This window comes from Miscanthus floridulus, chromosome 6 (genome assembly GCF_019320115.1).
Source record: "Miscanthus floridulus cultivar M001 chromosome 6, ASM1932011v1, whole genome shotgun sequence".
NCBI lineage: Eukaryota > Viridiplantae > Streptophyta > Magnoliopsida > Poales > Poaceae > Miscanthus > Miscanthus floridulus.
In genome coordinates this window covers 132,122,587-132,134,780 of record NC_089585.1, presented here as the reverse complement: position 1 = coordinate 132,134,780, position 12,194 = coordinate 132,122,587, and positions in this window count along the sequence as shown.

Genomic DNA, 12,194 nt, shown 5'->3' with positions numbered 1-12,194 from the left:
GTGAAAAGAACACGAATCCAGGGTCAATCTTGCTTTGATTCGCTCTAAATTAATATTGAGTTATATTTATAAGATTCTAGATGGTGTGCATTTTATTTAACACAAAGTTGGTTATCGCAATATCTCTCATCATATACACAAACAAATGGCGCGCTTATTCGTATCCTCTCGGTCGTCTCTGCAGTGTGTGTACCTGTCGGTAGTTCATGGATGAAATATTAGGATATAACCAAATTCAAATTCATCTAAACAATCTTGTACAAAGGGAAAAAAGGTCCAGTGGACAAAAAGTTGCAGCAAAATCACTTGAACCTGCACTACATTGATTAAAGCACTAATGACGCTGTATGTTTTCTGTAAAATTTAATATAATTCTTGTTCCAAAAATTCGATTTCAGTAGTTTTGCAGCTGGACTCGCTCCCCCACATTCAATTTAACCAAGTTATATATAGTTGACTCTTATATACGTCAATTTGTTCTTGTTCTTCAGCAAAAATATCAATATTGGGAATTTTTTGTTTAGCGTTGGTTCTAATCATATAAAACATATATCCTACAACATAAAGTGTAGAATTACTAGCACATATAAACAGAAAAAACCGTACTGTTTTACAGTGACAAATTAACAAATGTAAATAAACCGTATAAACACTTGGCTTTTCTATCATTTTTCTTGAAGTATATATAGTAAACATGTAACTTCTTGAAGAGAGTACACACACACACATTTGCACTTGCCTTGGACATATCTTCACTGGTACCCGTCTATCATTTCATTCAAGCCCTTTTGGTATTCCATTTACACTCTAGTTTGCTTCAATCCATAGATATAGCCTGATCAAGCTTTATATCCATTGGTACAGAAACGGGCTTTACTCTCGGTTAGGAAACCCCTTCAGTCCTAGTTTTCCAACCGGGAGCACGAATCCAGGACTAAAAGGCTCCTCTTTTAGTCCCAGTTTCTCGCCCGGGACTAAAGGTGCACCTTTAGTCCCGGTTGGTAAGACCAACCGGGACTAAAGAGGCTTCCCGGCCTGGCCACGTGGGGCGGCTCTTTAGTCCCGGTTGGTAAAGGTTTTCTTTTTTTGTTTCTATTTTCAATTGATGATTCGTTTTAGTTTTCGAATATGTTTTCGAATATGCATTTTACACTGCTAGTAATATATGTATTCTACACGTTTATAATGTTCGAACATTTTGTACAAACTAAAGTATGAAACTAACTTATATATTACATGCATATACATATAATGTATGTTATTTTATGTACATATAATATGTTTATATATATATATATTACAAATAAAGCTTGCATTGTATATTCTATCATATCCTTGGGATAACAAATTCACTCCATCTGGTTTGGCTTCCATGTTTCATTGACGTCATTGTAGAACTCGCCGGCGGGGTTGAGGACCGGGTCATTAAGAAATCCTGCTATGGTCTCTTGAATTGCTTTCAGTTGGTCACGTCGTATGACTTTTTCCTTCAACCATAGAGTCTTTAATAAAAGTTAAAGGAAAAGTATTAATATATATATATATATATATGTGTTGGTCACGTGATTACTTATATATATGAGCAACAAAAGAAATTGTGAATATATGAATATATTTATATAACGTACTTTGAGGATCTCTTCAGGAGTTCTTTTTGCGTACGCCATGATGAACTCGCAAACATAGTATCCGTAGTAGTTGTTCCCCTGTTCTTGCCTCAGAACCCACTTTTACGAGAAAAAAGATCCGGTGAATTGAAAGCATACATGGTGTTAATTGAATTATATATATATATATATATATATATATATATATATATATATATATATATATATATATGTAGCTAGTACTTACTTTATGTGCGATTATATCCAGTGGCGCTTTGCAATGTTTCATGTGGTGTTCTTCAATGAAACTTTTCCAAACACTACGCCCAATAAAATAAAAAATTAATTTGGTCTTTAATAATTATTGCAGTTAAGAGATCGGGGTATATATAGTTGCTAGAGAGACCAAATTACCCTTCGATAATATCTATCATGTCTTGGTACTCTGTTTGCTCTTTTCTTAACAAGTCTAAGATGCTCAACCGACTATTGGCCATATCGATGATCATCAATATCCAGTGATTGCTGCATATGTTTTTATACATAAATATAATCGACATTAACTAGAGTCAACACACACACACACACACACACACACACACACACACACACACATATATATATATATATATATATATATATATATATATATATATGGGAGATAACTTAGCTAGTAAGCAAATAATTGAACAAATGTCCATATGATCGATATTAATTATTTAACACTTACTTGAAGCTGTAGGGGAAGAGTATGTTCTTGTTTTGTTGGTTCACTAAGAACCTCATAAGATTTTTCTCGAGTTCAGCTTTCCATTGAGGCGGGGGGTTAGGGTGTTTGAATACGACATTTGAATAAATAAAACCAACATCATTATCCTTTCTCTTTCTGAGTTCTGTCATCTCATATCTGCATATATAAAAATATAGTGTGAGGATATATAATTTATATATATACATGTAGCTTTATATATATAGACTTTAATAGTAGAAAATAATCACACTTACAGACAATAGCAGCTAATGAGACTTTTGTCGAGAGAGTCCAGGTGGCATAGTTGATGTAATTCTACAAACTCGACATATATAACGTTATCGCCACGGAAGTAATGTTGATTTCTAACTCTGACAGGAACAAAGGTCTCTCCCTGTTCACACGCCGCCATGTACCACTTGTTTAGCAGGTATATTTGCGTACCCAGTTCACCTAAGGCCTCAGGGTTGTATAGACTCTTTTCATGTTCAAATTTCTTCCAAGGATCTACTTTTGGAGCAGATGGTCCTTCAGCGAGTACTTGGGCAAGGTCCAAACCAGTTTCCTCGTAAAACCAAGCCAGCTCCTCAAAATTGACGTCTAAGTCTAAGTTCGAACCATATTCATTACGAACGACAAGAGGGGGGACTGATTGTTGTGATTGTTGTCCGAGTTGTGCAACACCTTTCCCTGGTCTAGTTTTTTTCTGCGCCGCCTCAAATGACTTGGTGAGAGAGCAGTCGTAGTCCGATTTTGGCAGGGTCTTTTGAGATTCCCACTTTTTCTGGTCCACCTTCTTTCTTAGAAGATCTAGAGGTAGGTAGAAGTACAGTTTCTCCGGGTTCTCCCTCGCTCCTCGTTGCTTTTTCACTTTTTTGAAGAAACTGTCCATATCTTTTTGTACTGTAGCATTTAATTCATTTTCACTTTTCTCGTAAGATAGTTTTTGGGGAATAACTGGATTAGATGTAGCTTTCTTCTTTGCCGGCTGGTGGGCCAACGACTTTGTTTGCGGGGCGGACCTCTTAGGAGCTGGCTTCTTCTTAGTCATCAAGGGAGGCGGGGAAGCCGTTGGAGACCTCTTTAGAGGCGTTGGAGACCTCCTTGGAGGTGGCGGTGGTGGCGGCATTTTTCCCGGAGCATTATGATGATCTGGAGATTAGATAATTGGACTTAGGTTGGCGGAGACCCTGCTCTGTGAGTACAAAAAAGAATAGTTAGGTATAAGAAATTGTTATTTTTAATCATGCATGTCAATAGAAAATTAGTGAAATTTTTTTTGTCACTTTTGTCCGCACCTATTGTCTGGCAATTGAGAAAGCGGAGGTGGACTAGAGACCCCGGGAATAATGATGTAGCGCTTGCGCCATAGTATGAATGTCTTCTCTGCTTCTCCTAGAGTCTTCTCCCCATCACCTCCTGGAATGTCAAGAGCCATATCACTAAAACCTTTGTTAACTCTATCCACTGAGATGCTAACATATCCAGGTGGTATTATTGCCCTATGGATTCTTGGTGTCTTGGTAGGATCTGGAGGAGAAAAAATACCGAGAGCCACCATGATTGTGGCATTATCTTTTGGAATATGTAGCTCACATGATGTAAATGGTGCAGTGATGTCATCCATAGGGAAACGTAGCATTGCGTCATCTTGATTTGGCAACTCCGTGGAAGCGCAACTGCTTTTCAACTGATCAGGGGGCTAATATTAATGTTGATTCCTGCATCTGATGCCTGCCTTTGGGCACTCATTGCTATTTGCACTTGCTTTATGATTTCGTCTTGCATTCTAGCTTGCATGTTTTTTTTGCGCTCTTGTGCTTGAAGCAACACCTCTCGTGGCTCACGAACATATTCCTCCAACCTGCTGATCCGCGCTGCTTACTCATCCTTCCTTCTCTGCCGGCTTCTGTAGGTGATGAGGACATGACACCATTGGATACGACCATTGTTTATAAGGTGAGCTCGTTCCTACATTTGCATAGTGATTTTTGGTACAATTCACTTGGTTCTACATGTACATGTCGTTATTTGAATGTAGGTATAAATATGTCTCAACGTGCAAGTTCATCAAAGTTAAATTTTCGGTTCATCGGTAGCTCGACAGTGCATCATTGGGAAGGCCATAACTTAGCCATCTGGAGTGCGATCGAGGTCAATGAGCACTTGATGGAAAGCTTGTTTGATAAGATCTCAAATAGATCTGGTCTCATCTCAATATCACATCAGCAAGGCCTCCAAACCATTAAAATATTCTATCATTGTTTCTGCTAGGAGCTATACTGTCGTTATGGGCTTGTTATTCATCCTTGGGACCCTGGCCCAAGTGGGAGCACACCCCAAGGACTTGGAGAACCCACCAAGAAAGCCCTTGGACGTCCTCCTCCTTGGCCACCAGCTTAGGAGGCCAGCAAGGACGTCCAAGCCAAGCCGGAGGCCCAGTCCAACTTGAGTTCGAGTCCATCTCGGGCTTCAGGACTAGAGTGTAGTAAAATGGACGTCCAAGTCGCATACGGACTCCGTTTTTATGATCCACATATGGATAGAAAGATAATTTCATAAGGAAACCAATGGAAGTGGTCCCACATCAAAATTCCATCAGAATCAATGGGAATCGTCGAAACAAGTTGACATCCAGAATGTGTCACGGCGCTGCATCGTCGTCTTTTGGGCCGTTGGGCCTTGTAACGTGTTGGGACACCTTTAGGACGTGAAGAGGGATCCTTGGACGTCCCTTAGGCTATATAATCAGTAGTCATCACCTACTTTAGGTTTTGGGTTTTGTTTTAGATCAATCTGTCATTGAACAGTCGCCGTTATCGGTTTGTAAGACCCCAACTTCGAGTGCTTAATCATTCATCTGCAATTGTCACTTTAATTGAGTTGCTTTTTATCTTGTTCTTGCTTGTGTTCTTCGATTCGTAGCAGGGATTAGCCTTCTTGGCGAGGTCAACCGGATTGTGACACGGTTGATAATCAGAGGAGACATGGTGCTAAGGTTGCAGGGTTTGGGTCTTTATGATCTGAAGCCGGATCGGTGTGTCGCTCTCCGAACAAATCGTTGTTTATCTTGAACCTAATGGAAGATTGGGATCCCTGTTCCAATTATGTGGTAATCAGAGCTTCAGGTATACCGTCAAGTTCGCATCTTACCCTTAGTTCGAGTGTTTTTTCTTTTATCCCATAGTCCAATGCCATATTTGTTTCCTGTCCTATAACCATCCGCGCCATAGCCTTTGCATGATTCAATTTCAGAGTCCGCTTTGTTGAGTTTGTGTCCTAGGTCAAAGTTTTGTTGCTGGTTTAGATTGTGTTCTTTTCTAGTTTGTGTTGATCCCTTCACCCATCGCTATTCCGTATCACCATCGGTTTGCATCTTGTGTCTACTAAAACCCTGATTCGAGCAGCTTCTTTAAAACAGTCATAACTTTTGCATCCGAACTCGAAACGGGGAAAATTTTATATCTACGGAGAATGCCAGAAAATTTTAGATCTATTTCATCCCAGCGTTGCTAGGTTTGCAAAAATTAGATTTGTGAAATTCGATTAGAAAAATTGAGTTTCTGAGCCCACAAGTTTTGGTATGCTTTTTAGAGCACAATCCTAATTTTCTATAGGCTACATCTTTTATTCAATTGAGCTCAAATTTTTTGTGGTTTATTCTTGTGTGCTCCTTGCTGAGAAAAAAATATCAAAAGAGCAAAAGCAAGAAAAAAGAAGATTGGACAAAAAAATAAAAAAAAATAGTAAAAGAGAATAGAAGATATCGAAATAGAGCACATAAGGAATACTCAATAGCTCTATTGTTTGTGGTATCTTTTGCCTTGTTTATATCCGTTGCTACCTTTAATACTTGTTTCCTTTCATCCTTGTTTTCTCTCTTGTTTATCACAACTGGTGATAGAAACACGTATAGGCCAGCAACTAGGACAAGTGCTCTAGACATTTATTCAATATTGCTGTCTGTCACTGACTTGTGTGCCACCACCTTAGGAGGCCAGCAAGGACGTCCAAGCCAAGCCGGAGGCCCAGTCCAACTTGAGTTCGAGTCCATCTCAGGCTTTAGGACCAGCGTGTAGTAAAACGGACGTCCAGGTCGCATACGGACTCCGTTTTTTATGATCCACATATGGATGGAAAGATAATTTCATAAGGAAACCAATGGAAGTGGTCCCATATCAAAATTCCATCAGAATCAATGGAAATTGTCGAAATAAGTTGACATCCAAAATCTGCCACGGTGCTGCATCGTCGTCTTTTGGGCCGTTGGGCCTTGTAACGTGTTGGGACACCTTTAGGACATGAAGAGGGATCCTTGGACGTCCCTTAGACTATATAATCAGTAGCTACCACCTACTTTAGGTTTTGGTTTTGTTTTACATCAATCTATCATTGAACAGTCGCCATTATTGGTTTGCAAGACCCCAACTTCGAGTGCTTAATCATTCATCTGCAATTGTCACTTTAATTGAGTTGCTTTTTATCTTGTTCTTGCTTGTGTTCTTCGATTCATAGCAGGGATTAGCCTTCTTGGTGAGGTCAACCGGATTGTGACACTGTTGATAACCAGAGGAGACGTGGTGCTAAGGTTGCAGGGTTTGGGTCTTTGTGATCTGAAGCCGAATCCGTGTGTCGCTTTCCGAACAAATTGTTGTTTATCTTGAACCTGACAGAAGATCGAGATCCCCGTTCCTATTAGTAGGTATCTCTATCGATAGGGAAACCATGCTCCCAAGAAATGTTCTGTCCTAAACCTCTTGTTCGGCCACTGTATTCGGTAGTCCCGATGGCATACGTCAGTTCATCCTTCTCTCTATTGGGCCTGAACGCACCAACAGCTTTAGCTTGTAGAGCATAAGATAATATTTGTGTTGCTCTTTCGAGTTTTGGGCCATGAACCAGCTTCCCGGTCTCTAGGTCCAGTCTTCTCCCATGAGCAAAAAAAACAATTCTTCACGCGTTTGGGCCAATTGAGTGATTCTGGTGTGATACCCTTGGCAAGAATGTCCGCTTCTATTTTTTTCCACTTGGGAATGGCAGTCGCGTAGCTACCAGATCCCATGCCATGGTGGTATACCTTATGTCGGGCATTCTCTTGGTTCCTTCTCACCCATTCCTCACCCTCTTCCGATGTCTTGTATTATACAAAATCATTTCAGTAGAACCTCAACTTCACGAGCGGGCCCCTAGTATTCAAATTGGGCGTTAGGTTCTTCTTGACGTATTTCGTGTATAGGGATTTCTTTCAAGTCTAGAATTATGTGGCCATCTTCTTCATAGCCCACTTTCGAACTAGCTCCTTGAATTTATCATCATTGATATCATCATAATCATCCGCTTGCAACGTGAAATATTGAAGGATATCATCCCAAATTAAATTCTTATCAAGATCTGAGACAAAACTAACATGAGGCTCATTGATCTTTTGCTTCCATTCATGGGCACTGATCAGAAGTCTGTCCCTTACAAGGTACCCACAGTGTTGCACGAATTTCCTTACATGTGGACCAAGTGGTTCGCCTGTCTCGATATTGAATTCCAATATTATGTAGCGCCTCTCCAATGGCTTTTTCGGGCCTCGAATATTTTTGCTTTTCGCCGTTGTGGTCATCGATCCAGAGGGCTACGTATAAAAAAGAATAAATAAATATCATGTGTACACATAATAGATGATAGATATTCAAATATATATACAATATTCAAATATATATATAAATATATATACCTCGCCAGTATTTTCTTACACAATATTTTCTTGGTTTTCTTCAAGAGCCAGGTATTGACTCCCGTCATCTACATCCTGCTGGTCACCATCGGCAAATTGAGTGCCGGTGTTGATAATATTCATCATTTCTTCATCCATGTTGTCTCACAGGGCAGCCATCTAGCTTTTACTCCACTAGATATATCTATAAAAAATAAAACATGTTTCAATAAATAACCATCCGTACTAGTTGACCTTGCTTACGTGATCATCTCGGCGAGCATTTCTCCACCAGACGGCACCGTACTTGGCCAAGGAAGAGCTCTGATTCTACGAGGAAGGGAACACGGTCTTCCACGACCGTTGCCGCTCTCCCTCATAGAATCAAAGCTCCTCCTTGACGTCCGTTACCGCTCGACAGAGAACATGCTCGCCAAGATGAACATGGTCTGCAAATTCAACTAATACGGATTTTCTATAATTTTCTAACTATTTTCTAAGTTTTTCATTTCATGGAAAAATTAATTCAAAAAAATAAAAGGCATGATTTCTAAGTATTTCATTTCATGAAAAAAATAATTCTAAGTGACCTGCTCGATATCGGCGAGCTCGCGGGCGTTTAGGTTGCCGAGGATAGTAACATTTGTAGATAACATTTATAGGTCAAAAGTTATCAAATATCCATCAAATTATAGCTCAAAAACATGTTTCAATAAAAAACCATCCGTACTAGTTGACCTTGCTTACGTGATCATCTCGACGAGCATTTCTCCACCGGACGGCACCGTACTTGGCCAAGGAAGAGCTCCGATTCTATGACGAAGGGAACACGGTCTTCCACGACCGTTGCCGCTCTCCCTCGTAGAATCAAAGATCCTCCTTAACGTTCATTACCGCCCGGCAGAGAACTTGCTCGCCGAGCTGATCATGGTCCGCAAGTTCAACTAGTACGGATTTTCTACAATTTTCTAACTATTTTCTAAGTTTTTCATTTTATAAAAAGTTAAAATAAAATGTTTAGTTGCGGAGTCCATAGAAACGACCATAGTTTGACCTAGCAACACATTGTCAATTGTCATTGCGTTGCATTGCACCCCGGACCGCAGCAACGCAACGAAAACTGTCAGGGCGGCTGTTCGGGCTCCGATTGTACGAACGAAGTGCACAAGACAGCAACACAACCGCAAAACCATGACCGGTAGAGTTGAATGACGACTGACGCCTGCCTGGCGCTCCCGATGGAAACGAGCCGCACCGCTGGGCACCGCAGCCACGTGGAGTCGGTAGCACGAATTCTTCGCCGTCCCGCACGTCGCGTTTTGCAGAAACTCAAACATGCTCAAACATACAATGCTACTAACAGGCACATACAAGAGAAACTAATTACAAGCTAGGCTCGGCCACGCTCTGGTGAGGCAGCACGCGTGGGGAAGGCTCGGGTGAGCTCCGGTGAGGCAGCGCGGGGAAGGCTCGGCCGCCCTCCGGTGAGGCAGCGCATGTCGCGTTTTACAGAAACTCAAACACGCTCAAACATACAATGCTACTGACAGGCACATACAAGATAAACTAATTACAAGCTAGGCTCGGCCATGCTCTGGTGAGGCAGCACGCGCGGGGAAGGCTCGGGTGAGCTCCGGTGAGGCAGCGCGGGGAAGGCTCGGCCGCCCTTCGGTGAGGCAGCACGCATGGGGAAGGCTCGGGCGAGCTCCGATGAGGCAGCGCGGTGAAGGCTCGGCGCGCTCCAATGAGCACGAGTGAGGTGGGGGCCGGAGACAAGGATGGTGCTCTCCAGCGAGGACGAGCGAGGCGCGCTGGCTGGCCGGAGAAGAGGCGCGCTGACGAGGCGAGGCTAGGGTGGTCGCCTGGGAGCGGCGGCACTACTGGATCGATCTGGTGGAGAAGATGAGGCGACGGCGTGGCGGAAACAGAGAAGAAGAGAACTAGGGCGTGGTTTATAAAGGGATACCTTTAGTCCCGGTTGGAGCTACCAACCAGGACTAAAGAATCTTTAGTCCCGGGCTATTATTAGAACCAGGACTAAAGGTCTGAGCTTTAGTCCCGGGTGTACCCATGACCCGGGAGTAAAGGGCATTTGGGCGGGCTGCAAAAACTGCAGCTCTACCTTTAGTCCCGGGTGGTTGATCCACCCGGGAGTAAAGGGGGATCTGTCCCGACTAGTGGATACACCCGGGACTAAAGCTCCACCTTTAGTCCCGGGTGGTTGATCCACCCGGGAGTAAAGGTGGAGCTGCAGTTGTCTTTCTCCAATTACCATAAGTTTTTTTCCTTTTTTTATATATTTCTTTTATATAAATATGTAGAGAGTTATTAATTGCCTAATAAATAAAATATTATCCAAAAAATTATAAAAAAAATTCTTGGACTTGGTTTTGCATTATTATACGCAATAGAAATTTATAAACTAAACTCTTTTGTTTTAGTGTATAAATATTTGATATAGTGTAAATAATAATTACAATTTACACCATGCAAAAATATACTACTTAATTAAAATTATTAAAACTATTGTTTTTCGACAGGAAATTAGTTTTCACATCTTATTAACGTTCATCATTTGGTTTTTCATCACACATTCTCCATGGGAAATCCACCGTCTAGCAGAAAATTCATTTAAACCATAGAAAATATGAAAACACGACAATAAAATCTAAAGTCACAATTATTACATAATAGGTTTAATACATCACTATATATATCAAGCGGGCACAGTAGTGAACTTCTTCTTAACATATATCCCTTGGTTATGATCATGCCGTAACCATAGAGTGTCTTCATCATTTAGCTGGATGCTTGGGTCTTTATTCACTGTGAAGGGTGGAATGCGGTCATCCTTTTCATAATCTTATGATATGTCTGACTTGTCTTCAATTCCGACGATGTTTCTTCTCCCTGAAAGAACTATGTGGCGCTTTGGCTCATTGTTTGGGTCGTTGTTGTTTTTCTCTCTCTTCGGTTTTGTAGCCATGTCCTTGACATAGAACACCTGATTCACATCCTTGGTAAGGAGAAACGGTTCGTCTTTGTATCCAATATTGTTGAGGTCCACGGTTGTCATTCCATACTGGTTGTCGACTGCTACCCCGCCTCCAGTCGCCTTTACCCATTGGCACTTGAACAAAGGTACCTTAAAAGTAGGTGCATAGTTTAGTTCCCATATCTCCTCTATGCGGCCATAATGTGTTTGCTTATTTCCATTAGGGTCGGTGGCATCTATGCGGACACCACTGTTTTGGTTAGTGCTCCTTTTATCTTGGGCTACTGTGTAAAATGTATTCCTATTTATCTCGTACCCTTTGTATGTGAGGATATACCACAATGGCTGTCTAGCCAACAAATAAAGTTGCTCATCAATACTCTCATCACCCTAACATTCTTTTCGCAATCAGTCGCTGAAAGTTTCCATATGCTAACGCGTAATCCAAGCTTCAGACTTCCCTTGAAACTCGGATCGGAGCAACTTTTTATGTGTCTCGATATACGGATCCACCAAGAGGAGTTTTGCAGAACTGTGTAGTGTGCTTTATTAAAATAATTGTCCTGCATACCAATATATGGTTTCTTCCCTAGTGTCCCCTTTCCACTTAGTCTCCCCTCGTGTCGTGATTCAGGAACACAAATCGAATCAAGGTCGGGAATACAGTCAACACAAAACTCAATGACCTCCTCTGTTCCATAGCCCTTGGCGATGCTTTCTTCTAGCCGAGCACAGTTGTGAACATATTTCTTTAGGACTCCCATGAACCTCTCAAAGAGGAACATGTTGTGCAGGAACACAGGACCGAGAATACTAATCTCCTTGACCAAGTGAACTAGGAGGTGTGTCATGATATTAAAGAAGGAAGGAGGGAACACCAACTCAAAGCTGACAAGACATTGAACCACATCATTCTATAGTTTAGCTGGATCCATTGGATCGATTGCCTTATGAGAAATAGCATTTAGGAATGCACATAGCTTCACGGTGGCTAGACATACATTTGGAGGTAGAATTCCTCTTAATGCAACGAGAAGCAATTATGTCATGAGCACTTGGCAGTCATGTGACTTTAAGTTTAGGAATTTCTTCTCTGGCACATTTATTATACCCTTTATATTCGAGGAGAATTCAGAT